At 47.4% G+C, this 26,188-nt stretch overlaps 1 protein-coding gene across 1 annotated transcript in view; it reads right to left on the bottom strand.

Moving 5' to 3' along the window:
* ANKH (ANKH inorganic pyrophosphate transport regulator) overlaps positions 1-26,188 on the bottom strand; it is a 508,089-nt gene that overhangs the window by 18,165 nt on the left and 463,736 nt on the right. The window lies entirely within an intron of this gene.

The raw sequence follows: 26,188 nt of genomic DNA, 5'->3' as shown, positions 1-26,188 counted from the left end.
GAGTTTGTGAATCAGACCTGAAATATTTAACTTGCCACTATTAAAAATATACAAAGAAGGCACTGTCCTTTCGATTTGTATTAACTGTATATGAATAGACACTGGGTATTCCCATGTTGTTCTCATTTCGGTTATTTTGGGGCCAAGTCACAAAGGCATGTAAGTACTACTTTACATGCTCCAACATTGCTTGTTGAACATGCCTTTAAATGTTCTAGTTTCCAGATGTCTCGGTATTTGTTCTTAAGTGTACTACTTGCTTATATTGTGTGAATGGGATATGCCCTGTGGGAGTTAACTGTCATAGTAATATCACCTGTAATGATCACTGAAGCATCTTTATGCTATTTCGAGTTTTGTACTAAGCAATGGAATAATATTGGCTTCCTCATTATTTGTATCAATAGTTCCAGTCCACAAATTCCAGCTTTTGAATTTCATATTGTCCGTATTTCTATGCTCAGGTAGAAATTACAGTTATTCACAATTATTGGTATAACAGAAATGGCCAACTATATGAGTCAGGACTGTAAATTTAACAAGTATTGGCAAAGCCAATATGTCTGGCTTTGGCCGCTAATCTTTTGGCTTTTGTCAGTACTTGTTTTGACACTGCCTGAAAGTAAAAATATTATTTGGTCTCAAAAGCACACATAGCCATAATAGTCACTGTCACTGAATGGAATTACAATGAGCTGGATGTGTTCCTTGTGAAAGAACAGAATGCCAGTCACTCATAAGTAAGTTAACCAGTGACAGTGGCTGACTTTCTGCTTCATGCAGTAGTGGATGGAGGAAAAAATATGAATGACCCAACAACAGACCAATGAAGGAAGAGTGATAGCTGAAAGCCCCTACAAGCAAACAAATTATATATTTTTTCAGTAAAATCAAAAGGAATTGGCTGACATCAGACCTAAAATTGAGGATTCTCCTTCCTCCATCTATTTAATTGTTACATCAGTAAGTTTATATTGTTTGTTGTGACAGTGCCAATGAGCTTCCCCAGTTTTTACTTGTCACTTGTTGTTTGCTGGTTATGTATCTCTTTTGTGGAGAAGTCTAAAGGAAGGAAGTTTAAGTTTAAATATGGCGTGGAACCTACATTTAATCTTGCTTACCGTATGGTATATGTGAACTGGGATCAGATGTGATTTTACTAAAATACTTGTGATAACTTATATTCAGACAACAGTATGCTGTGACTGTGGTCAGAATTTACCTCAATTTGTCCCTGTTTCCTCCACTACCTGCAGGCAGTAGAGCTGCAATTTAGATTTTCCCAATGCCACCACCACACTAATAGACAAATCTGTGCCTGACCATCACATTTACCAAACGATCCCTCCACCGGTCACAAGGGCAAGCTCATATAGATTTAAATCAACGTAGTACGGCCAGGATTCTTATTAGACATATAATGAGTAGTATGCTTTCTAATATGAGTACAGAACAAAAGTGCTACAAATAATCTACTAGTTAAGAAGACTTAATGCATTTTCCATTTATTGTTGCAGTTAAGTCTGACATAGGATATTAACAAAAGTTTATTGAGTTGTTTACACTAACTTGCTTTCTCTTAAAATGCTCTGAAAATAGCTGTCTCTACTGCAAAGAAGGGAGGACATATTTACATTAAATGAAATCTAAAAATGCAGGTAACACCTACATTTGGATTCAGATTTGTGCATTTTTTAAACAGCTAAGTGTCTGAAAATGCTTACCCAAAAGTGCTTTTGCGCTGTGTTTTTTTCTAGTCACAGAGTAAATATTTTGCCTTTGGAAAACTCTCTTCGGTACGCCCCTACACATTTTAGAAATGAACCATGCCCGTTCTTACCCTTGAAGCAGGTTTATGCCTGGCTTTATCAGTAGTACATCTCCCACCATTTTGTGAGTGGGGATGAGCAGAGAAAATGTTTGTGAAAACCCACAAAGTCACATGCTTCTGTGTGTGCGTAGAGGTGCCAGAGCATCTCCGCCCTAGCAGGTCCACACCCAATCCCTGAGAGCAGATTTACATAACAATGCACCATATTGGCAAAAGTTTATGAGGCATATTTACACACCCCTAACGCCACTGGAGGGTCTCTTTTTTTGATGTTTCGGTGGCTTTGCGCCATTCCCCATATTTACAAGGGGGCTCTAAGCCACTTAACATGGCTTAATGCCACCTTGTAAATATGCCCCTTTCTTTAGCAGTCCGCTGCGGCAACAGGCTGGCAATGGGTGTTGCTATGGGTATTCCACCGCAACACCCATCGTTTTTTGACACTGCCCCTGATTTACAAGGCTGGGGCAGCACCAAAAACTAAGACCGGCTAATACCTGATCTTAGGATGGCGATACAAGGAGAATGTATTAATTTCCCCTCGTCTTTTGTTCTTTCTATGTGTGCTGCGCACACATAGAAAGAGAAAATCACCATATGTGCAGGAAAGTGTCCCTTCCTGCACATAAACAATCACTCCTGCAGCGCAGGCACCCTTGCAACATGACTGCAGGGTGCCTGCACCGGCTCTAGGCAGCTTTTTTAGTGCCAGCGCTAGGGGAAACACATCCCGACGTTTTGAAAATGTCGGAGCGTGGTGTTGCCAAATTTAGCGTAACATAGTGCGCCGACATTTTCTTGTAAATATCCCCCATGAGTACACTGATTTACCATTGCAGGGTGTTCCCCTAGATTATTGAAACCCGGAATCTCGATGGAACAAAATACTGTGAGCAGACTATTGAGGCAAAACGATCTAAAGGAAAGTACGTAGAGATATTTTTGCACTTAACTCCACATATATGTAGCTTCGTGGTTCTATAATTGAGAGGTGATCATATGAAGATGTATGATAAGAACAGTAGGAAGACTGTTGAAGGTTTTGGTATTGTTTGGGAAGTTTAGTCTCATAAAATGGGATGATTCATCTACTGTGAATCGGTGATAAACTGCAGGAAGATAGCCAGAAGCCTCGCTATATTTCTAATACCAGTGAATGAAAAATCGACCATGAGTCATGTTTCAATGAACTGCCCCTCGAAAAGGACAGTGACATAAGGGCTAAAGAGATACAGCCCTGTTTCATACTTGAAGGATGAACGAGAGAGTCTAAATGTGTGATCAAATGTGAAATGATAATAATAAAAATAAGGATGATTATTGGAATCAATTTTAACATAGCAATGACATAACAGAAAACTCAGGGATATTTACCACTTAATTAAAAAAAAATCAACAGCTATCTACTGCCTAAAACTAACTGAATCCGCAAGATGTGTACCGATTTCCTGGTTAGGTTTATGGTACAAATGTTATCAACTTTTTTCTCTTTCTCTTTCTTTCTGTCTGAAAATAAATACATTTTTAGTTCTGATATACCCTACCTGCACACCCAAAGAACATATCGGGCATTTAGGGCACTTTCATACAGAATATGTACACTTTCTCCAGCATATGTTACTAGTGAATATTTGTGTACATATTGGTCTTGAAAGGTAATGGACAATATTTGGGAACATCCAAGAAAATATGTCTTTGCGGGTGTTCACCACATTTTAATGGCCACCCCTAAACCATACAATGGTAACACCCATGTTATAAATAATACCTTTCTACATATAACAGTGGACAATCCACCATACTTATTGTTGTAGACTTGGAAGACTCTGCAAATTCTTAATCATTGAATCAGGTATTGAACTGTGAGACTAACTTCAAGTTTTACATTATGATGTTTGCATTGTTATTTAACAAAACAATTTTCATAACGGAGACGTTAAAGGGATTTTGCCAGTCATGTGCAGATAGCCATGGGTGTTGAGAGCCTCCTTTACCCACTAGTAATAAAAGTATTCCACTGTGGTATCCACAAAATACAGGAGTGAAACAAAGTAAACAAAAAATAATACATTTTCCAGAAGAAAGTGCATGTGTTTATGGGTACTCTGAAAATGAATCACAATATAATTGCAGCCACATAATGCTTTCCTGTTTACTTAGTAACTAGGGGCATATCATCACGGGCTGAAGATATAATTATCGCCGCTTTAGCGTCCATTTTTGGGCGAAATGCGGCGATAATTATATTGCATTATTTGCAAGGACACGCTAGCGTGTGTTTCCTTGCTTAAGCTCCCGTTTTGTTCACGCCTCCCTTTGCATCTCTAATGAGATGCAAAGGAGGCGTGCCTGACAAAACATCATGGGAAAATATCGCTACCCCAGCTTTGTGATATCATCAACGAGTGGTAGCGATATTTTAAATCCTGTTAACTACGCCTTAACGCAGGAATTTAACATCTGTTAAATTCTTGACTAAGGCATAGCTAATATGGGAGGTGGATTATGGTGCTATCTCCGTTTTGAGTGCAACATTGCTGGTTTTCCAGCAATGTTGGCCCATTTCCCTGTAATATTATCGCCCTGGAGTAATGTGTTGTTAATAACGTGTTACCAGGGCGATAAATTCCAGCGATAGACGGCGATAAATAAACAAGCACTAAGCGCGCTTTGCGTTTATTTATCGCCATCCTAGTAAACATGCCCCAAAGCTCTTTAACTTTGCCCATTCCCCATTTTAATCGATGTCCAGTTCCATCACGTTTATCCTGATTTTTCATTGGTTCATCAAATACAACATTACTTCAGGTGATCTAGGGGTGCTGCTTCGGCAGGAAGAGACCACTCATGGTGAAATGGCAAAAATTAACTGAGGTAAAATGTATCTTCCTATCGCTCGAAAAAACCAAAGAGAGGAGTTGGCCTAATGGCAAGGGTGGTCAACCTCAAATCGGGGGAACCGGGTGCGAGTCTCGGCAAGGACGCGCAACATCCTGTGATTCTGGGCAAATCCCTTAATCTCCCCGTGCCTAACAAAAATGAATGTGTCCTCATGTAATGCAACTGGTGCTTGAGTAACACGCTGGGATACCTTTGGGTCGAGTTTACGCTATACAACACTCAGTAAAAAGAAAGAAGGGACAGATACGGATGCAAGCTTCAGGAAGAAGGGGAGACCATAGAATGTCCAGCAGTGCTGGAAAGTAATGGGAACACGCCGGATCCCAGTTCTGGAAGCTATGTCTGTTGAATCTGTCCTGGTGTAATTTTCGGAGGCATTTCAGCCGAGTCTGCATGTTTGTCTGCATTCCGTGTGCAGGTGGCAAGGGCCTTTCTTATTTACATTTCCAGCATGCTGCAAAACAAAGACCTGATTTGAAGTGCTATCCGCCCTCCTCTTGTTTGAGTTGGATGGGAGCTATCTTGAGCCTAACACCTGGACACCAAAGCAATGGTAGAAAACAAGGGTATACAACATGTTATCACTTCACAAGTACTTAAAAGAAACTAAGATTTGGTGGCATGTTTTTAACTTAGCTTAACTCATCTGTAAGAGATATTCTTGTACTGTAAGAATGCAAGATGTATCTGTCTGTATGAGTAATTGCACACATATTGAGGTAAATAGCATCTACTTTAAAAAATATATATATTTTACATCACTACTCATCCCAGTGTAGGGTGTCAGAGTGCTTCACATCACACACAGTGGCAAATTAAATCAAACACATGTGTAAACCAATGTGCAGGGAGTGTTACATAAGCCAATGAGTCTTATAACTTATAAGGTGTAGGAATCACATATCATCTATACTTGTAGACATTACATGCTAAGAGTGAATGGTCGGGAAAAACACAAAGTCATGATCTAAAACCTAATGCAGTGATTGTGGTTGTCTGTACTAATAAAACCTTACTACTTCCTAAAGGAACCTTTCTTTGCAATCTTAGAATAACAACAAATTGAAAAAAACAAAAAGCATCTAAACCCATGACTTAAAGTTTGTATGAAGCTCCTTGATGCCGATAAAGCAATGCGCTATATTAGAAGGCTTGCAACTTATGTATTCAAAGTTACAAAATGATCTCAGTGTCAAAAGCAGAAGTCCACTTACCTATTTATATAAAAATGAAATCTGTGATCTGCATGTCACATGATGTGTTTTGCAGCAAGCTTATTAACCCTCTATGTTACATTATCAAAACTGTGACTGGACAAAACGGAGAACGCTCCCACACCTGAGTTAACCACTAGACTTATGTTACGGCTAATATAATCCCCTCAAGATTGCTGGGTACACTATGATCTCTGCAGCTGGTGTCTTAACCCTGTAAGATAATTGAAAATGCATCCTAATTGTGACCAATTAAGTAAACTAGAACACGGTCACATTTGTCCTTGTTGCTGGTTTCTTGCAGCAGATTTGTTATTAAATAAATGCATGATTTGACTATCAGACTCTGTGTTTCAAGCTCCACCCTTTTCCTCTGCCACACCCTGTCCCCCAATTTATGGATTTATGGAGTCATTATTTTCCAGTTCTAGCACTGATGTCCAGTGATATAGTCCAAGGCTTTATTTCAAGAAGTCCAGATTGAATCTGTGCTTTAAAAAAGAAGGGGACTGTATAGGACAGAGAGACAACAAAAATACCCAGGAAGATGCATTAGGCTAGCAAAACCTCTAAGAGAGCAACTCGCATGCTTCATGCATTACACATATATTTTCAAACGAGGTAAGGTGCCATATTAAAAGTATTAAAAGCTAGGGCTGTACCTCAAAACTAGCAGAAATACTTCACCAGAAATGCAGCAACAGCATTTAGGGTCTAACGGACAGATTTAAAAGGACTGGCGCATCCCTGCATATCAGCAGGGATGCGCCAGGTAAGATGCGTCACACAAGTTTACAACAGATGCGCCGCATTGTAAATGCGTCGCATCCTGGCGTAAGGATAAACAGATGCGTGACGCATCTGATGGCTTAAGGGCAGCGCATTGCTGGAGCCGTGTCGCAATCGTGACGCAACTCCAGCAATGATCAGGGGCTGCCCATGCCTAAGATGCTGCGTCACGCCTTACGTCTGCTTCAAGCAGGCGCAGGGTTTTGACGCAGCTGCATCGGAAAAGTGATTCAGTGAAATCTTGTAGATTTCAATGCGTCACTTTCCTGAGGCTTTTTCTGACGGAACCCCCACCCTGCATACATTAAACCTGATGCACCTTTCTGTCCAAAAACAATCCCTTGAGGCATTTCCATCTTTCAGACCTGCTGCAGAATGCCGCATGCATAGAAAGATGTAGTAACAAGGAGAAATAACGTGCAGCATTTTAGCACAAAGTTTACAGACTTTAGTAATTCAGGGACTGTGTAAAAAAACATGGGTGGATGTGTGAGAATGCCCACACTGCACCCATGGAATGCCTACCTGTCACAAAGAAATGCTACACAGCGATATGTGCTGTTTTGCATTACTTTGGATTTACTAAACCACACAAATACCATTTAACCCCTTCGCTGCTGATGACGAGCTCAGCTCGTCATCAGCCACAGTGGTCGTGTGCGGATGACGACCTGAGCTCGTCACGTAACGCGGCTTTTCGCAAATTGCCGCACACAGCGGGAAAAGCTGCAGCAGCGATGCGGTTAAGGACTTGCTTTGGGTTGGGATTACTGGCGTCACACAATGGCAACACAAGCTGTTAGTAAATATGTCTGCTAATATCCAGAAAAAGCTTTCTGACACTAGCAAATCTTGACTCATTTAAAAACACTACCATCAGTTATATGCAGAACAACACTGTTTGTGCAATTGCAATTACTAAGTAGGAGGAATTAGTCTCGGAATAGTGTGGTATTTATTTCAAGAGACTTTTTAATACACTTTCAGGAAAATTAATTATTTACATAGGGTGAAGGAGGCCATTCCACTGTAAGTATCGAGCCCCTTTTTAGAATTGGGCAAACACACCTCCTGAACCTAGTTTTTGTCCCAGGACTGCCCCTCAATAGTCATCAGCAGCCCGTTCTCTTGATTCATAATTGAGTGGGCTTTTGGCAGTAGATAGAACTTTGCATTGCTACTAACAGCATGACTGTGAGTCCACCATGTACTTAAATGATTGTATAGAAGTGTGGAGGGATGGGGGGTGCAGGAGAATAGTAGAGTTGTTCAGGCATCTGGGAACACTAGAGACATTGGTGATCTAATGGAAGGTAGGTACGCACCACTCGGCTTGCGAAAAACATATTCTCCTTGACCTCACGGGGATAACCAGTGTTGGCCTGGGAGCTGGGAAAATCCTCCGGTATCCCAGTGTAATAGCACCCACACATGCAGTAGAAGGTAATCCAGTACCAATTTTAAATTTGACTCTGGAAAGATGGAGAGACTTCTCCCACTCCCTGAGGAACATGGATGTCCGAAGGTTGCCTCAAAGCTTGTTTTGATACAGGGCAGGCCATGACAGGAGATTCTGAGGCCAAGGTGCAGGACGCAGGGCACCTGTGATAACTATGAGCTGTGGGTAATTTTCCTTCAACTAGAATTTTTGGAAAGCAATCTGAAAATGCATTTCATTTTCAAGTATCACACTGTGATAGCGCTGCACTATCTTTTAGTTTTCTCTCTGGTTTTTGAACGTTTATTTTAAAATCTTTTGTGTATGGAGCAGCTCTAAATTGGCGATATCTTTCCGTGTCACAAATACATAACATGAATGTGCACTTAGCACATGTTTCTCATGTGGGTCTAACAGCATTAATATACCTGTTGCACTTGACCTCATTACTAAAGTGCATTCACTGTAGAATTAGAGAATTTACTCATGCTGTGCACCTTAACCATATTAAATGATGTATTCTTTAGAGACTTGATGAATGAAACATCCTTACTAATTAAAAGTACTCAGAAATGCTACAACATGGCATGAGTAAGCAAGTACCAAGTTCTCCGCATATTCAGTGTGGGATACTTTGCAGATTTGGACTTTGCATTGAGAATGGGGAAAGACAATGGACCCCCATGATGATGCGTACAGAGGGGTGTTGCTGGGGATAGACTCGTTTTCCCTTGACTTTGAGAGTTCAGACCTCTATGCTTATTTCCTTTGATTCTTGCTGAGTGTGGCTTAGGATAAACGCTCACATTTCCAGACCCAAGAAAACTTTTGACTGATCTTCTGAAATGCTGACACCTTCCCCTACTTCTCCAGCTTTCCAGTATATCTATATTTTTCTGCAGTTCCCTAATTCTTGAGATTTTTTATATTAAACAACACTCCTCTTAACTGGGACTTTAACTTAGATGATTCTAAACTTCTAAACTTTACTCATGTATAGAAGAGAAGAACAGAAGCTCTTCTCTGAGCACCAGATATTACTACCAGTTGTTTGTATTGCTGTGGGTGAATTTTGTTTAATACTGGTACGCCTACACTTCTTTAGGAGGTTGTTTGTCCCAGTTGTTACTCTGTATCTTTAAAGCATGGTGTTGAGATTCATGTACCTTAACTTGATTGCTAACTTGTAGTAAAACTTCTTAACCCTAGATACCGATTCCTGGTACATATTATGTAGCCAAAGTGGTTACCTGTTAATTGGAATTGATTGTTGTTAAATCACCTCTCAGTTGGATAATAAAAGGTCCATTGAAGGATGAATGGTAAGACGGTTGGCCCAAAACACTGCATCAAATATAAGTTATGTAATTGTTACTTTTTTAGATGAGACCTAGAGACAACTTTAGCTGTCTCACTAGCATCATATAATATAAAAGAAATATAAATGAAAAAATACACACATGTAAAATAACATAAAGTGGTTTGAAGTCAGCCATCTCCTTTTATTGATCTGTTCATCAGTCATTCATATTTTGCTTCCACCCACCACAGCAAAGAGCGTGCGGCAGTAGGTAGGCCCACTTCAGCCATTTGCTCTCTCTGACATTTTTCCTTGATCACATGTGCACATCCAAAAATAAGTGCACTTTAGGGTCATAGCTGAAGGGCCAAAGCTTTACTTTGGCAATGATTTTCTTACCTTTCTTTATCTTTTTTGATCCTTGTATATTTTAACTACGTCTTCAGGATACACTAATTTAAAGCCAACAATACCCTTTGCTTCGACCCCTAAGAATCATATTTCCCTGTGCTGTGTATTACAAGTAAAAAAGGTTTTTATATACATGTTCCAAGTCAACTACCTGCTAGGAAGCAGCCATACCGTTATATTAAAATTATATGCACTAGTTATTTTTTCCAATTTAAAATGTTTGCCTAAAAACAACATAATGGGGGCTCATAACCAATGTTCCCTCAAATTTCTTTCCTGTGTGAGGCAGTGTAAGATCTCTGTGCGCTGCAGCCAAGGTTATGTGCACCAGGAACCAGAACATGCGTGTGGGTGAAGCGCCTAAAGAAAGGAGCGGGGGCATGGCATACCAACATGGCCAATCGGACGTAATTCCAATTGGCTCCTTCCCAGGCCATGCTGATATTGCGACAACAAGGCATTTTCCTGGCTAGGCGAATGCCGCTTTGAGCTGCGGCTGTGGAGCTGACTATGGGGGAACAATCTACACCATTCAGAGACCCGGTGCACACTCAATTGAGGCCGGGAGAGACAGCGGGGGTTTGGAGGCACTGACGGAAATGGCAGACTCCCGGGCTCTGAGAGCGAGAGCGTGGGATTTCTGAGCTCCCGCGGCGGCTTCTCGCGGCTGCATTTAAGAAGACCTTGCCGCCGCCGATAGCAGCGGAGCGCGCCTGTGTGCCTGGGCTCCCCGGGGTCCGCCGGGGACGGCCCGAGGGGGTGCTTGGAATTGCCCTGGGCTTATGGCGAAGCTCCACAAGATGGCGGACGGCTGTGGCGAGAGGCTTACACCCGGCCAGCTCCGGCGGCTTCAAATGTAACCGCCGCCCTGCACGCTGATGATCTACCCCCCGGATTTGTGCGCCACGGACTGCCTGCCTCGATTTGGCAGGTCCAGACCCCACCACACTGAGTGAGTCTGCAATCCCCTTGGGTTTTTGGCGGTGTTCCAGGGGTGGATTTAGAGAAGTTGCTTGCCCCTTCCCCATGAAGCTACATATAAACTGACGCTAAGCTGAGATAAGACAGCTTACGTAGGGGACCGATGATCTTCACTTGATTTGCATAGGGGGATATCGCCTGACCCCAACATGGCTGCCGGGACATCTTCCCCAGCTTGTTTGTGACCCCTGCTAAGCGCTTAGAACTGAGAATAAGTACCCCACTGGCTGAGTTCAAGGAGCGCACTGAGGTGGTCGCTCGGTGCCATGATTTCCCAAACCTGCTCTTTTGTGTGAGACTACAGGTGGCGCACGGACAACGGACTTGGCCTGGCACCTGGAGCGGGGAGGCAGTGTGGCGCCGAGCATGGAGGCGTGAACAAGGGAACCCCTGCTAGAGGTTGCTGGAAAGGTGCAGATTCAACGTACTAGGGGGCGGCCGAGTGCTGACCGAGCGGAGTGCACCCTATGCCACCCAAGAAGAACCCCAATAACAGGGTTTCAAACTACTTTACGTCGGCTCACAGGAGGACGACGGAGGAGGCTGCAGCCATGGCATTGACCTGAGAAGATCTCTGATCTTCCTTGCGCGACTTCAAGCAAGAGCTGTGCACTGAGCTGCGGACAGACTTGGAAGCCTCCTTCGAAACCTTCCGCGCGGAGGTGCGTGAGAAACGAGTGACTGTCCAGGCCGATGTGGACTCCGTGTGTACATGTACACTTGATCTGGAAGCACAACAACAGGAGGTGGTGCGTAGGCTTACGTCTCTGGAAGAAAGCACAGCTGACCTCCACTGGCAACTACGTGATTCTGTACTCAAATGCGAGGATTTGGAAAATCGTTCTCGACGCGACAATATCAGAGTCCGGGGCCTGGAGGAGGGCTGCGAAGAGCCGGACCTGGAGGCATTCATGGTGGGTCTCTTCTCTTCTGCCCTTGGAGAGGACGGCCCGGATGTCCGGTTGGAGAGAGTACACAGAGTTGGCCTGCGCCTCCCAGGAGAGGACCGGCGCAGGCGAGATGTCCTGGCTAAGTTTAGTTCATTCAAGATAAAAGTACTAGTCTTGCAAAAAGCTAGAGCCTCCGACACACTTACCTTTCAAAACACCACGTGCACCCTCTACCAGGATGTGGCCCAGGCCACTCTTTTGCGTCACCAGCAGTTCAGACCAGTTACTGAACATCTCAGGGAGAAAAACGTCAAGTATCGATGGACATACCCCTTCGGGATTGCCTTCCTGTGGCAAAACAAGCAGCAGCGTTGCGTGGAACTCTGGGAGGTGGCAGATTTACTGGGTCTGGAACTTCCCAAAGCTTCACCGGATCCTGTGCGGGAAAGCTAACACGATCGACGCAGCAGCGGCCAATGGCGCAGAATGGGCAGGAAAAACGCTAAAGCTCCAGAATGAGGCCAATGTTCGAGAGAGCAGCGGGATCCCCATTGCCTGGTACTGTTGGAGTGTTGGCTGCCCGAGCGTCCCTCTGACGGTTGGAACGGCTGCCTTGAGGGGCTGTTCTCAGTCACCTTTCTCCTATATCCAGGAATAGGACAGGTGGGAAGTTTCTTGGGGATCTGGATGGAGTGGAGGACTTGCATCTTCCGCATTTGGAGGAGATGTGGGTGTCCGGATGACACGTGAGCCTTTATTCCTGGCACCCAACATGAACAACCGTGAGCTAACTGTAATTGGGGTGTCAGGTTGAGGGGTGTTACACATCCCAATGGCGATGGGCGTCTGGGGAGGTTGGGTGGTGGTACCCGGGATTTGTTTAATTCTGCAAGTTGGCGCTGTTTACAAGGGACATCGTCAAGTTTACTCATTATGTAGTTCTCAGGGTCTTTATTGGCAATTACTCAGTTTGGGGGGAAATGTTTTTTGAGCTACGATTGCCTTGATTCTTTTGCTATGAGAAGGGCTGGGGGATGGGAAATGGTGATGCTTCCAGAGTGTTTCTTTGTTTTGGCATTCCCCTCTAGGAGGGGGACCCCAAACACTCATTTTAAATGTTTGTCGCGGTTTTTTACTTTGGTTATATGTCATGGTGCCTTTATGTTTATTGGTTATGGGTGGAGATGGAGGGGAGGGCTTCAACTGGGTCTCGTTGGCGGGGGCCTCTGCCTCTAGAGAAATATCCTTTTTTCAATACCCATGGCAGTTAGAATGGTTTCTTGGAATGCCCGGGGTTTAAATTCTCCTAACAAATGCCAGCGCTTCTGGAAATACATGATAGATCACAATGTCCACATAGTGGTTCTACAGGACACGCATCTCAAGAGATTTGACGATCACAGGTTCCGTTACAAAGCTTACCCCCTCATATTCCAATCTTCACACTCTTCGAAACACAATGGGGCGGCACTGTTGTTTCACTCAGGGGTCCCCTTTCAGGCTTCCGAAACCAAGACAGACAAAAATGGGAGGTTCCTAATGGTCAAGGGAGAACTTTGTGGCAACCAATGTACGTTCACTGTGCTCTATGCCCCTAACGCGGGTCAACAGGAATTCATTCTTTCTTTAATAATGGCTCTGGAGACCTTTGCACAGGGGACTAAATTCTCATGGGGGACTTCAATTTAGTTTGGGATCTTGACATGGACACAACACACTCACACAGGGCACCGAGAAGGGAGTTTGGAAAGGCGTTGCGCTCACAGCTCCAACTCATTGGGTTGATAGATGTATGGAGGGACACCATTCCCACAACGCAAGAAAACTTGTGCTTCTCTCATTTACACAGGACGTATTCCCGTATCAACCATGTTTTTACGAGCCAATCCTTGCTCCCTTCTATACTGCAAGCCCAATTTCATCCAATCTGCCTGTCGGATCATGCCCCCATGGAGGTGTCGATCACTTGGCCCAATCAGCGTCCGAGACATGCTCTATGGTATTTCCCTAACTTCCTCTGCGGGGATAGACTCCTCCGCGATGATCTAAGAATGGCCATTAGAGACTTTCATGAACTGAACGTCTCTGAGGCTACCTCCCATGCAACTACCTGGGACGCTCTCAAGGCAGTGGTTCGAGGTAAATGCATTGAGCTGGCCACTACTTTACGTGCCCAGCAATCTGCAGAGCACCTTCAATTGGAGCGAGACCTCACAGCGGCAGAACAGACTCATAAGACCAACCGTTCTGCACTGGCATCACAGCAGGTAAAAGCCCTAAATGGAAAGCTACAGGCCATTTATACCAATAGAGCAGAGAAAAACATCTTACGTCTGCAATCTCGGGGTTATGAGGGCGCAAATAAAGTGGGGTCCCTGTTGGCGCACCAATTAAGGGCCAAACAGGAGAAAGAGTATGTTAAACTCATAATCGACGAGAAGGGCGTCTCTCATAGGTCAGAAGAAGGGAAGGCAGGTGCATTTGAGAATTTCTATAGAACCCTTTACACCTCAGAACTCCCAGGGACGCCTGTCCCGTTGGGATACTTGGATTCTCTAGACATTCCTCAGGTAGGGGCGAGCTCCAACAAAGAATTGGCGAAGCCTATAACAGCTCAGGAAGTACAGAAGGCAATCGATTCTCTCAAATTCCAGAAAGCACCAGGGCCGGATGGCTTCTCAGCCCATTTCTATGGTACTTGTGGCAGTGATCGCCAAACCAGGGAAATATCACTCGGCCTGTTTGTCTTACCACCCAATTGCTCTTCTAAACCTCAATGCCAAAATTTACTCCAAAATCTTGGCCACTCGTCTCGAAACCATTCTCCAGTATCTCATAGATCCGGATCAGTCCGGCTTAATTAAGGGTCGTCAAACCCACGATAATTTGGAGCGTATCATCCATATTATTGAAAAAGCTCACAAGAAAAATATCCCACCAGCGCTTCTCTCGCTAGATGCAGCGAAAGCTTTTGACTGTGTAGAAAGGTCCTTTTTATTTAAAGTGCTCCAGCGCTTTAGCTTCACCAACGCTTTTATAGGGATGGTGCGCACGAACTATCATTCTCCCAGCTCTAGGGTCCTTCTTAATGGGGTGGCCTCTTCTTCCTTCCAATTGACTCGCGGGACGAGACAGGGCTGCCCCTTACCCCCGCTACTTTTTGCCTTAAGCATAGTGCCTCTGGCCCTTAGGATTAGAAAGAATCATGAGATCCAAGGCATACGTTTCGGTTCCGATGACCATAAGATTTAGTTATTTGCCAATGAGTGCTTCTGCCAGTGACAAGCCCTAATGTCTCCCTATCGGCTGTCCAGGGGGAGTTGGAGGCGTTTGAACGGGGGGGCGGGTTTCAAAGTCAATTTGACCAAATCCTTCCCAATGAATCTCACAATTCCAATGGAAGAGTGGCGCGTGATTGAAGAAGGTTCACATTTCGCTGTCCTAGCAGGGAGATCACTTACCTAGGGGTGAAGCTTACTCTTCAGATACGGGACCTATACAAAGCTAATTTCCCCCTTGTTTGCGACAACAAAAGTCGGACCTGGGAATGTGGAGTGTGACCTACATCACCTGGTTGGTTCTCCCTCGCTTACTGTACCTTTTCCAGGGGCTGCCTATCCCGGTGGAGGGAGGGCTTTTTACAGAGTTAGGGCATATGCTCACCAAATTTATTTGGCTGGGGAAACGTGCAAGGCATCCCTATAACTTGCTGGTTAGACCTCGCAAAGACGAGGCTTGGCCTTACCGGACTTTCAGTCCTACTACTGAGCGGTACAAATGTGGGTAATCACGGAATGGTCGCTGCGGGCCTTGGAGAATCATTGGCTTCATATGGACAGACAGATCACGGGACGCGCCATATGGGACCTTCTCTGGAAGCCGAAGCAAGACAGACCTCTCAGCGCCTATATTAGCACACCCATGTCCACTACGCTTAAGGTTTGGTATATCCTCACTAACAAACAACATCTCACAACCTTCCCTTCACCTCAAACACCTGTACATTTTAATGCTGCATTCCCCCGCGCTTTCAGAAGGTCCCTATGAGGCTTGGAGGGAGGGCTGTTGCCACATGATCTCTCATCTGTTTCACAGTGGGGAATTCCTTACATTTCAAGAATGCAGGAAGCAATTTGGACTATCTGCCAAGGAAGAATACCACTACTTGCAACTGAAACACTGGGTGCTGCAGCCCTCGGTGTGGCAGGCTGCCACCAGGCAGTTGCTCCCCATTGAGAAATTCGCTCAATCTGGCTCCTCCTCCAAAGGTTGTATCTCCTATCTCTAGGCGTTAATCCAATCGATGAGTCCCAGAACGACGCCGCGTTATAAACACTTCTGGGACGCTATTATAGGAACTCCGCTGGAGGATAAGCACTAGGACCACTCGGGGAAAGACATTGCGAAATTTAACCTCCCCATGTATCTTAGGGAAGCACACTATAAACTCATGTATGATTGGTACCTGTACCCTCAGAAAATCCAAGATTTTCCCTGGCCCGTCGGATAGGTGCTGGAGGAGGTGTGGGTTGTTGGGAGATTTTAGGCATATATGGTTGGACTGTCCTGTTATTAAACCTTTCTGGAAGGAAATCTTATCCCAAATTTAAATTATCTTAGGCTATCCCATCCCCAATTCCATGGAACAAGTTCTACTTGGGGTCCGTGGTCCCAAGTTGAAACGACAGACGCAGGGGGACAAATCAGTGATGTGGCTTCGTTTGGGAGCCGCCAAAATGGCAGTCGACGCAGAGTGGAAGAAGCCTGAGGCCCCATCTTTAACCCAATGGCATTAGAGGCTCTGGAGGGTTTTAGCTCTGGAACGCAAGACTGATATAATTGAAGACACCAGGAAAGATGTTGATTACATTTGGTCACTTTATTTATCGGAGGGGCTTCCTTTGATGGCTTGTAACCCACGGCGCAGGCCCTCAACCTGTTCCTCATTTAATAACTCCACTCGGATCAGTCCTACTATTGGCGCGGCTTTCACCCAGGTGGGGACATGGGGACTTTTCAAGATAGCACCATGACATCTCAGTTTAGGTTTTGTTCTTAATTTTTCTTAGGAACACGTAAGTTTCCTTTTTCTGTTCTTCTCACGGGAGGATAAACTGTAACGCACCACAAGAATGTGACAAAAATGTGACAGCAATGGACCACAATGAAGCTGTGTCATTTGTCAACGTTAAGTCGCCATGGACCTACTGTGAAAGCTGTATCCGTCAATAGCTATCTGTATAATGAGGCGAAATGTACTTATGGCGTTTGTGGCTCATGTATTGCACTTAATGCACTCCCTGTGACAAACAATTCAATAAAACAGATTTTGAAATAAAGAAAGGGGCGCAGCCAACATTAAAGTGAAAGTGCCTTTGGGTCGCTTTTACACAAAGTGTAATAAAAATAAAGAAAGCTTTTGTAGCGCAGCCGCTAAAGTGAAAGCGTTTGCGCTGTGAATTAAATAAATAAATAAGCGCAGCTGCTCAAGTGAAAGCAGTCCGTGCCGTAAATTAAATAAATAAGCACGCCCGCTGTAGTTAAAGCAGACTGCGCTGGAAACGAAAAAACACATGAGTAAATGACTTGATATAAAAGGTGGCGGTGTGCTGCGATGTCGTGAGTGAAATAAGGAAGACCATTAAAGAAAACAGTGCTCACCCACTAGATAAGGCAGACCATGTAACAACACAAGTAAAACGTCCAGTCGTGGGGGCGTGGCCAAGATGGCGTCGGAGTAAGACGCACTTTCGAGTCCCTCCGGCGCCCGACCAGCTTAGCGTTGTATAGCATCGTCCACAGGGTGCTGATCGGTCTCCAAACACCTGCAGAGGCCACTGACATTGAGTGGAGCGGTCCGGTTCTGCCAGCGGGACAGCGGGAGACCAGAGAACGCCATTGGAGGAGAGGCGACTTCCGGCCTTGTAAGCACCGGACTCGCGTGGGAAGGAGGCCGGCCCTGGCGTGCGGAGGAACCCGGAGCCGACTGGGCGCGGAGTCGAAGAGCCGCGGAGCCGCGGGTATCATCTGCCCTCCATAAAGCCTGCCTGTTCTGTGGCACACCGTCGAGGACGGCCTGGCGGTTTGAGGCATTGACTTTGGAAGGCGCCTCCTGGCGGGAAGCTTTTCCGACGCCATCTTAGCTGGGCAGCCACTGACTGTGGCGCAGTTACGCGGGGGCCGAGACTAGATGCCTAGTGAGGTCCGGCACTGTACCTGAGCGCCCCTTATTCCTGGGGAGTGAACGACGGCCCTGGTCCCACGCCACAGCCGGAAATCCATGATGTCTACCACGCTTCGTAAGGGAAGGCCGGGAAAGGACGGCACCTCTAAGTCCACGCAGCAGCCGGCCTCCCCCAGGGCCAGTGGTTCGTCCAAGCAGTCGGATGATGAAGCGCCCGCTACCAAGGCCTTATGACTGAGCTATTCGCCTCTATTAAAGAGGACATTTCTGAACTCCGCGCCCAGTTGGCATCGGATCTCCGGGAGGTGCGGAGAGAGGTAGATGGAATTGGTGAACGTGTAGCGACGCTGGAGGATCACGATTTGAGTGTAGCGAACGACGTGCACCAACTACAACAGGACATCATCCGACTTACGGAGCAGAATTTGGACCTGCAGACCCACACAGAGGACTTGGAGAATTGTTCCCGGAGGAATAACATTCGCATTAGGGCGGTCCCATGGGACGGAGAAGCTGGGGACCTCCGTGGCTATGTCCAAGCACTGTTCTTACAGATTTTAGACAAGGAAGAGGTGCAAGAAATTAAAATGGATAGGGTACACAGAGTCGGCCTGCCTAGAAGGGGAGGGGGTCCCCCTCCGGACATCCTCGTTTGTGTGCATGACTTTCAGGTGAAGGAGCGCATCTTGCGAAAGGCTAGAGCCATCACTTCCTTGCAATTCAGGGACCACCGCCCACAGCTCTACCAGGATCTGGCAGCGTCGACACTTCAGAAGCGGAGGGAATTCCGCCCCGTAACCTCCTTCCTGCGGGAACGCAACATTTCGTACTCCTGGGGGCACCCCTTCCGTATCATATTCCGGTGGCAAAATAGGCTGGCGCAAATTCGCTCCCTGCAGGTGGCAAAGGATCTTCTGGGTCTGGAGGACGTTCCTCCCTCCCAAGCAACACGTTCCTCGCCATCGAGGAGACGACACCGGTCTTCCTCCTGGCATAGAATTGGTTCGTCCCCGAACCGGCGGCGACCGGATCGCGCTGCTAGCTTGCAGGAAAGAGGGGATGCGGTGGCATCGGTGGCCTCGGCCACAGTAACAGATTCTCAACAAAGCTCTGGAGCAGCGTGATCCCAGATTTTATGAAGGTTGAGCGCCGGAGGGACTCTGGCCCTGAGGTCCCGGGGTACTATTGTACTTTTGGAGAAGACACCCCGGACCGTGGCCCTGGGGGTCCCGGAGTTGGTGCCCCCACCCCGATTCCAGTCCGATGAGGGCCTTGTGAACTATGGTCCATTGGAACTGCTGAGTACTCTGTTCAGGTTCAGTGTTTTGAGTTATGCCTTGTTGGGTTTTTGGTTGCTGGGGGGGGGTAGGTGGGGGTTTCCAGGGGTGGGGGGCACAAGGGGGGTGTAGGGGTTTGGGGCGAAGGGGGAGGGAAGAGTGGTGGTGACCGGAAAGTGTGTGTGTGAGGTAATATTTGCGCTGGTGGTGTTCTTCATTGCGATCACTATCTTGAGCCTTAATAAGGAGTATACATTTTCTGATGTTTGCATGGAGGGGGGTTGTCTGGAACTCTGGGACGGGGTGTGTACTGTTCCTCATGGGCAGGGGGCGCTTGGGACATTGTTATTGGTGTCTTTAGCTGATTGTTCTCAATGTAAGATGCTCTTCGGGTCGTTTTATCTGCCTGGCTTTGGGAGGTCCGATGATGTGGAATTGCTGGGGAGGAGGGGAGATCTGAGGAGTGGAGGAGGCTGGTGGGAGGTGGGTCGGGCCCAGGGGTGTGACCGGGACTGGGCTCTGATCATTCTACCAAGCACACAGAGCGGAGTTCCCCACCATCATTATGCCTGTTAGTTTAGGAACCTGGAATGTGAAGGGTCTCAATTCCCCGCAAAAGCGCCAGAAACTCTGGAAGTACCTGTCGGATCACCATCTTGATGTGGTTGCCCTCCAGGAAACCCACTTAGCTAGGAAAGATGAACTAAGGCTCCGACATAGACACTTCCCCCTTATTTATAGGGCGTCAGCAGCCACCAAGCATAGAGGGGTGGCCCTCCTGTTCCGGGCGTCTCTCCACTTTCAGCCTCTGGGGGTGAGTAGTGATAAGGAGGGTCGTTGGATAATGATGAAGGGGTCATTATATGGCCGACAATGTACGCTTGTGGTGGTTTATGCTCCTAATGCTGGACAAAATGGTTTTTTACAAGGCCTGATGGACAAGATGGGGACTTTGTGGAAGGGCACTTGTTCCTATTGGGGGACTTCAATATGGTGTGGGACAGGGATCTGGATAGTTCGGGGGCACGCAGGGCAGATTCTGGGGACTTTTCAGAAGAATCGCAGCGGCAAATAGGCGAATTGGGGTTGGTGGACAGCTGGCGCTTCTTCCACCCTCAGACCAAGGATTATACATTTTTCTCACATGTCCATCGCTCGTACTCTCGTATAGACCATATTTTTGTTAGCCAGGCCCTTAGGGGAGATGTCCAAATAGCTAGGGTTTTCCCACTCTCAATATCTGACCATAGCCTGGTGGTTCTTGGACTGCATTGGTCCGTGGGGGGGGGGGCGGTTGGCGGAAGTGGTACTTCCCAGCAGCATTGGTACGGGATGAGGTGTCTTGTAAGGAGCTGCGAAGGGCTATGGGAGAATTTTTTGCTCTTAACCCGCCCTCCGATACATCAGTGTATACCACATGGGATGCATGCAAGGCCTCCATACGGGGTACATGCCTCGCCCTCAATGCGAATCTTAACAAGCTTCGGAGTGCAGAGAGGGAGGCCCTGGAGACGGAACTCGCTGCTTTGAAACAGGCGCACAAGTCAAACCCCTCTAGGGTGACCCTCCGACCATTGACGGCGGTGAGAGGAAAATTTAAAGCCCACTACAACAATCGGGCTGAGTTTACCCTCCTGCGCCTTCGACGCGTCTCCTACTCTCAGGGGAACAAGGTGGGGCGTCACCTGGCCCGGCAGCTTCGTGATAAACGCGAGAAGGATTATGTTGGGGGCATACAGGATCATATGGGCTCTGTTCGGCACAGGGATGCGGACAAAGCAGCACTTTTTGGCCGCTTTTATGCAGATCTCTATTCAGGCGACGCCCTTGACCCAGATGCCCAATCTGCGTTCTTGAATAGTCTCCCTATACCACAGGTTTCCAGGGAATGGAATGACTTACTGTCTTCCCCCATCACTAGGGAGGAGGTATTGGACACCATCAAGGCTCTGAAACTCCACAAGGCCCCGGGCCCTGACGGTTACACGGCCTTGTTCTACAAGACGTTTGCGTCGGACCTCTGCGATTACCTGGTTTCCCTCTTTAATGCAATGGCATCTGAGGGGAGAACCTCTGGAACTATGGCCGAGGCTTTGATTACCGTCCTCTCCAAACCGGGGAAGGATCTTACAAAATGCACGTCTTATCGCCCGATAGCGCTCCTTAACCTGGATGCTAAGTTGTATTCTTCTATTCTTGCTGGTAGGTTACAGGATCTGATGCCGGCCCTTGTCCACCCGGACCAGTCCGGATTTATAAAAGGTCGGCAAACTCATGACAACTTGAGGCATGTGATCCATCTAATCGAGAAGGCTAATAGATTTCGCATACCGGCGGTATTAGTAGGGCTCGACGCTGAGAAAGCCTTTGATCGCGTCGATTGGGGCTTTTTACATCGCACACTGGAGGCCTTCGGCTTTTCGCCCCACTTCATAAGAATGCTTGAGGCTAACTATAACAGCCCCACCTCTCGGGTGCTGATTAATGGCCATAGATCATGGAGTTTCCACCATTCCCGAGGGACTCGTCAGGGGTGCCCGCTCTCTCCACTCCTCTTTGCCTTAAGCATTGAACCGTTGGCTCTAGCGATTCGGGAGAAAGAACAAATCTTGGGCCTCCCCTTCTCAGGTGAACAACATAAGATTTTGCTCTTTGCGGACGACGTATTACTTTCAGTCAGGGATCCGGCACTATCGTTACCCCATGTCCATACGGTGCTCTCGGACTTTGAGAAGGTGGCAGGATTCAGAGTCAATTTTGACAAATCATATATTCTGAACCTAACTCTACCTCCCGAAGAGGTGCACCGGACTCAAGCGCTTACACCATCGTCATGGTCGACCTCGTCCCTATTATATCTGGGTGTGAGACTGACCTCTACCCTAGGCGCACTGTTCCAGGCCAACTTTCCCCCGATGCTGGCGGCGATACGCACGGAGCTGGAGAGATGGAAGCCGAAGTACATCTCGTGGTTGGGTAGGATTCATGTTCCTAAAATGGTCCTCCTACCAAAACTGTTGTATCTCTTCCAAGCATTGCCCATTCCGGTGGAATTGGACTATTTCCGTCGACTAAAGACCCGGATGTTGAAATTTGTATGGCAAGGCGGCCGGGCGCGACTTTCCTATGCAGTGCTTCGACGGCCACGAATGGAAGGGGGGGTGGGGTTCCCAGACATGCACTTGTATTATAAAGCTGCCCAATTAAGAGTGCTGGTGGAATGGGCCCAACAGCTCTCAGAGAAGCACTGGCTCCATATGGATCGGAGTGTGGCCGGAAGATCCATCTGGGACCTGGCCTGGAAACCTAAGGTGGACCGACCCAAAAACGCGTACATTAGCACCCCCACCAGCACGGTGTTGAAGGTCTGGGACACGGTCAGTGGCGACGATCGGTGGACCACCTTCCCGTCCCCATTCACTCCCATCCATTTCAACCCGGCCTTTCCTCCGGCCCTGACGGATGGACCCTTTGGTGTCTGGAGAGAGGGTGGTTGCAGAGCCCTCACTCACCTGTTTCATGGTACGGCGCCTCTTACCTTCCATAACTGTGTGCGGGATTATGGGGTTTTGCCCACTGAGCGCTTTCGGCACCTCCAACTCCTACACTGGGCAACGTCACCTGGAGTGGTGGATGCCGCTATTAGACCATTGACGAAGTTTGAGGCCTTTATTCTCCGCACGTCCACCATGAAGGGAACGATTTCCTTCATTTATGGGATGCAACTGGAGAGGTGTGGCTCACTGGTTAGAGGTGGCAGACCCATAAGCAGAGATCAGCCAGGGTTCAATTCCCGACGCGGCAGGGTCGTGGACCAGGGTCAAAACGGACTCGATAATTCTCGCCTCGGTGCCTACTCTAACCAGGGAACACACTCGGCAACTCTGGGCATTAGCTTGCCTCATCTCTACAACGGCCCCCCACAGACGCCAGGGATGCCTGGTTTCACCTTGGAGATACCCAGAAAGGGACCATCTCACAGGGAAAACCAGGACGGGTTCCCCAGCGGTCTTCAGCGCCAGGATACTCCATGGAGTCGCAGTACGCTTTACAAGTACACCCACATTTACATTTACATTTACATTTACTAGATACCACGGTGTCCCCCCGACCTCGATACATGGATCACTGGGAGACCACATTGGGTAGGGACATTTCTGACAATGAGTGGAGGAGCCTTTGGCGAGATGTAGCGGCACATAATCATTCAACAGATCTTAGAGAGGCGCATCTGAAGCTTCTATTTGACTGGTATCTATATCCATCTAAGTTACATCGGATATTTCCGACGACCTCCGATAAATGCTGGCGGGGCTGTGGTATGCTGGGTGACTTCCGCCACATCTGGTGGGACTGTCCTGCCATCCGACCATTCTGGTCCGAGATCCTATCCCACATCAAGGAAGTTATGGGCTATCCAATTCCGGATTCCATGGAGTATGTCCTGTTGGGGCTTTGAGACCCGCTGTTGGAACACCAAACTAGGGCCGATAAACGCATTATATGGCTGTGCCTGGGAGCGGCCAAATTGACTTTGGCAGCCGCTTGGAAAAGCCCGACAGCTCCGGCTATTTCTTTATGGCACGCACGGTTATGGTGACTACTAAGTATGGATAGACTGTCAGATATCTTCTTGGGGAATTTTAAAAACTTCATGTTTAACTTGGGCCCCCTGGTTAGGTTTCTGTCTCGAGGTTTGCCATCTGCGGTTTGCCCCTCAGCTCTTCGTGCATTACATCTCTTCCAAATTAAACCACCTGCTTGTATGATGTTGTTTTGAGTGCATGATGATCGCCACCACCGGGGACAGGGTGGGGGGTGGGGGGGAAGTGGGTGTGGGTGGGTTGTTGGGCTGGGGTTGTTGCTCTACTTTTGGTTGCGACAAAATTTGCATGTGAAGATGGATTGTACGGCCTTCCTATATGACTGTGATTCTGGTTGGGGCACCACCTACTTTTGAGAACTTTGGACTATTTGCTGAGACGTTGGTGCTCCCCCCGATCGATGGAGATTGGCGAACAATGACATTTGCACTGCGTCTGCCAACGCTAATGGCCGTCTACTTTTATGTAATTTTGGTTTTTTTTCTACAGCACTGTTCTCCAGCACCCCCTGTGTGGGGATTTATGGCGGGATGTCGCCTGTTCCTTTATTTTCTTCTCTTCCTTTTCTCACCTTCCTTTTTCTCCTTTTCTTCTGCTTAAAACCTTGAATAAATAAAAATTTTACAAAAAAAAAAGTCCAGTCGTTATGGAAGGATACAAATGCAGACAAGGCGGTACCAAGGAGGGACTTCTAAGCCGATTCACAAATGAAAAGCAACAATTTCGACAGTAACAAGAGCCAATTAAAAAGAAGGGTGAGAAATGGGAAGAGCTTCTATGCCATACCTCAATACAGCATGCCTCACAGAGCTGCAGATGTGCTGCCCAGGCTCAAACTAAAAACAAACAGGCGCTTGGCCTAAAATTATATGGCGCTGTGTGAAGAAAATGGGCAGATGCGCCAGTTGGGCCCCCAGGGCACTGTATCTAATATGACCATCGGGGTGGTTCCTTTTAAAGGGCGGATGAGAGTCACCCTACCTGCGGTGACTCTCCCCCACCCTCTAGACCATACCATTGTTACTACTTTATAATTATCACAGGCAGTCAAGCACGTGCGCGCTGTTCTAGTGGCGGCTGTCGGAGTCTCAGGGCGGGCTGATGGCAGCAGCAGGATTGGGGTGATTTTTGAAGCTGGCTGCCTAGTGTGCCTGTCGAACTGGCCAGCCATCTTGGGACTGCCAGCTAGACATGCGCACTTCACACTGTACAACGCAGATCTGGTGTTAACCTGCTGGGTATTGCAGGCACAGGGACCTAGGCTCAAAAGGAGTGCCAGGTTAGCCTGGTCAAACCAATCCTGGGGCTTCTCTCATGCTGAGAGCAGCTCCAGGATTGGTTAGGTTCACGTTGGCACATTGTCAACGTGAACCACTTTCCATTTCTTTCCTACCCTGAGTGTGCGCACTACACACCACCTAGGCCTTCGAGGAGAGCAAAAGAGCTGGGGTGAGGAGAAGGGAAATGGCGACTGCGGGCAGTGAGCAAGGCCCACAATGCGGGAGGCTGGGAGCAGCTGAGGAGCCAGAAATCGCTACACTCATAATGCTGCCAGACTGACTCTGGCCCCGTATTGTTGGCGTCCTCGGTCTCCCAGACTAAACTGTAACTTCAAGACTGGTAAGCGCTAATAAAGAAACAGCTGTGAGCATTTTAAACTTCTCAATGAAGAGGAACTGACAGCTTGCTAAAGTCCTAAATGGAGGCAAAAGCCTTTTTCACCAACATGAAAACAATGGCGGTGATATATGATAGCCCCCTTTCCGGGGTAAGGCTTGGCATAAATGCTAATAAAAGGAGGAACCTCTCTGCCTCTTGCAGAAGCCTGTAGTGGTCTTGGAGTACAAAAATAGAGCAAGCAACCACAAACCATCACTGAGTATCTGGGTAAGTTAGTTACAGTAGATGGGTGTTGGAGAACTGTTTGGGAGTTCAGGGTCTCTCCAGGGGGAGTGGTGTATTAGTCCCTCTACAGCACCTCGTCCTCAACTGCTTATTTTCTGCAAATAGGTGATTTCAGCCTGAGTTCTTGGAGCAAAGAGTCCCCCAAGCAGGCCTGGACTGGCTGTTGCGGGCACCGGGCAATCCCCCGGTGCGCCGCGCGGGTGGGGGTTGGTTTGGGGCCCCTGGGGGCCGTTTTTGTTACAGGGTCGTTTTTGCAGCATAGCTGCAAAATCGGCCCTGTAACAAAATCATCCGAAAACCGGCCCTGGCAAGGAGCGCGGCCGCCCCCTCTTCCCCCGGGGAGGGGAGGGGGGCCGGCCGAGCACTTTGCCAGGGCCGGTTTTGGTTCCCAGTCCGGCCCTGCCCCCAAGAGGGGCAGGTCTTACAGTACCATTCAGAGCGACTTTGACTCGGCCATCATGAG

The sequence above is a fragment of the Lissotriton vulgaris genome, chromosome 4_1, assembly GCF_964263255.1.
Source record: "Lissotriton vulgaris chromosome 4_1, aLisVul1.2, whole genome shotgun sequence".
In the NCBI taxonomy this organism is placed as follows: Eukaryota; Metazoa; Chordata; class Amphibia; order Caudata; family Salamandridae; genus Lissotriton; species Lissotriton vulgaris.
The sequence above is the reverse complement of the archived record's forward strand: the minus strand, read 5'-3'. Positions and strand labels throughout refer to the sequence as shown.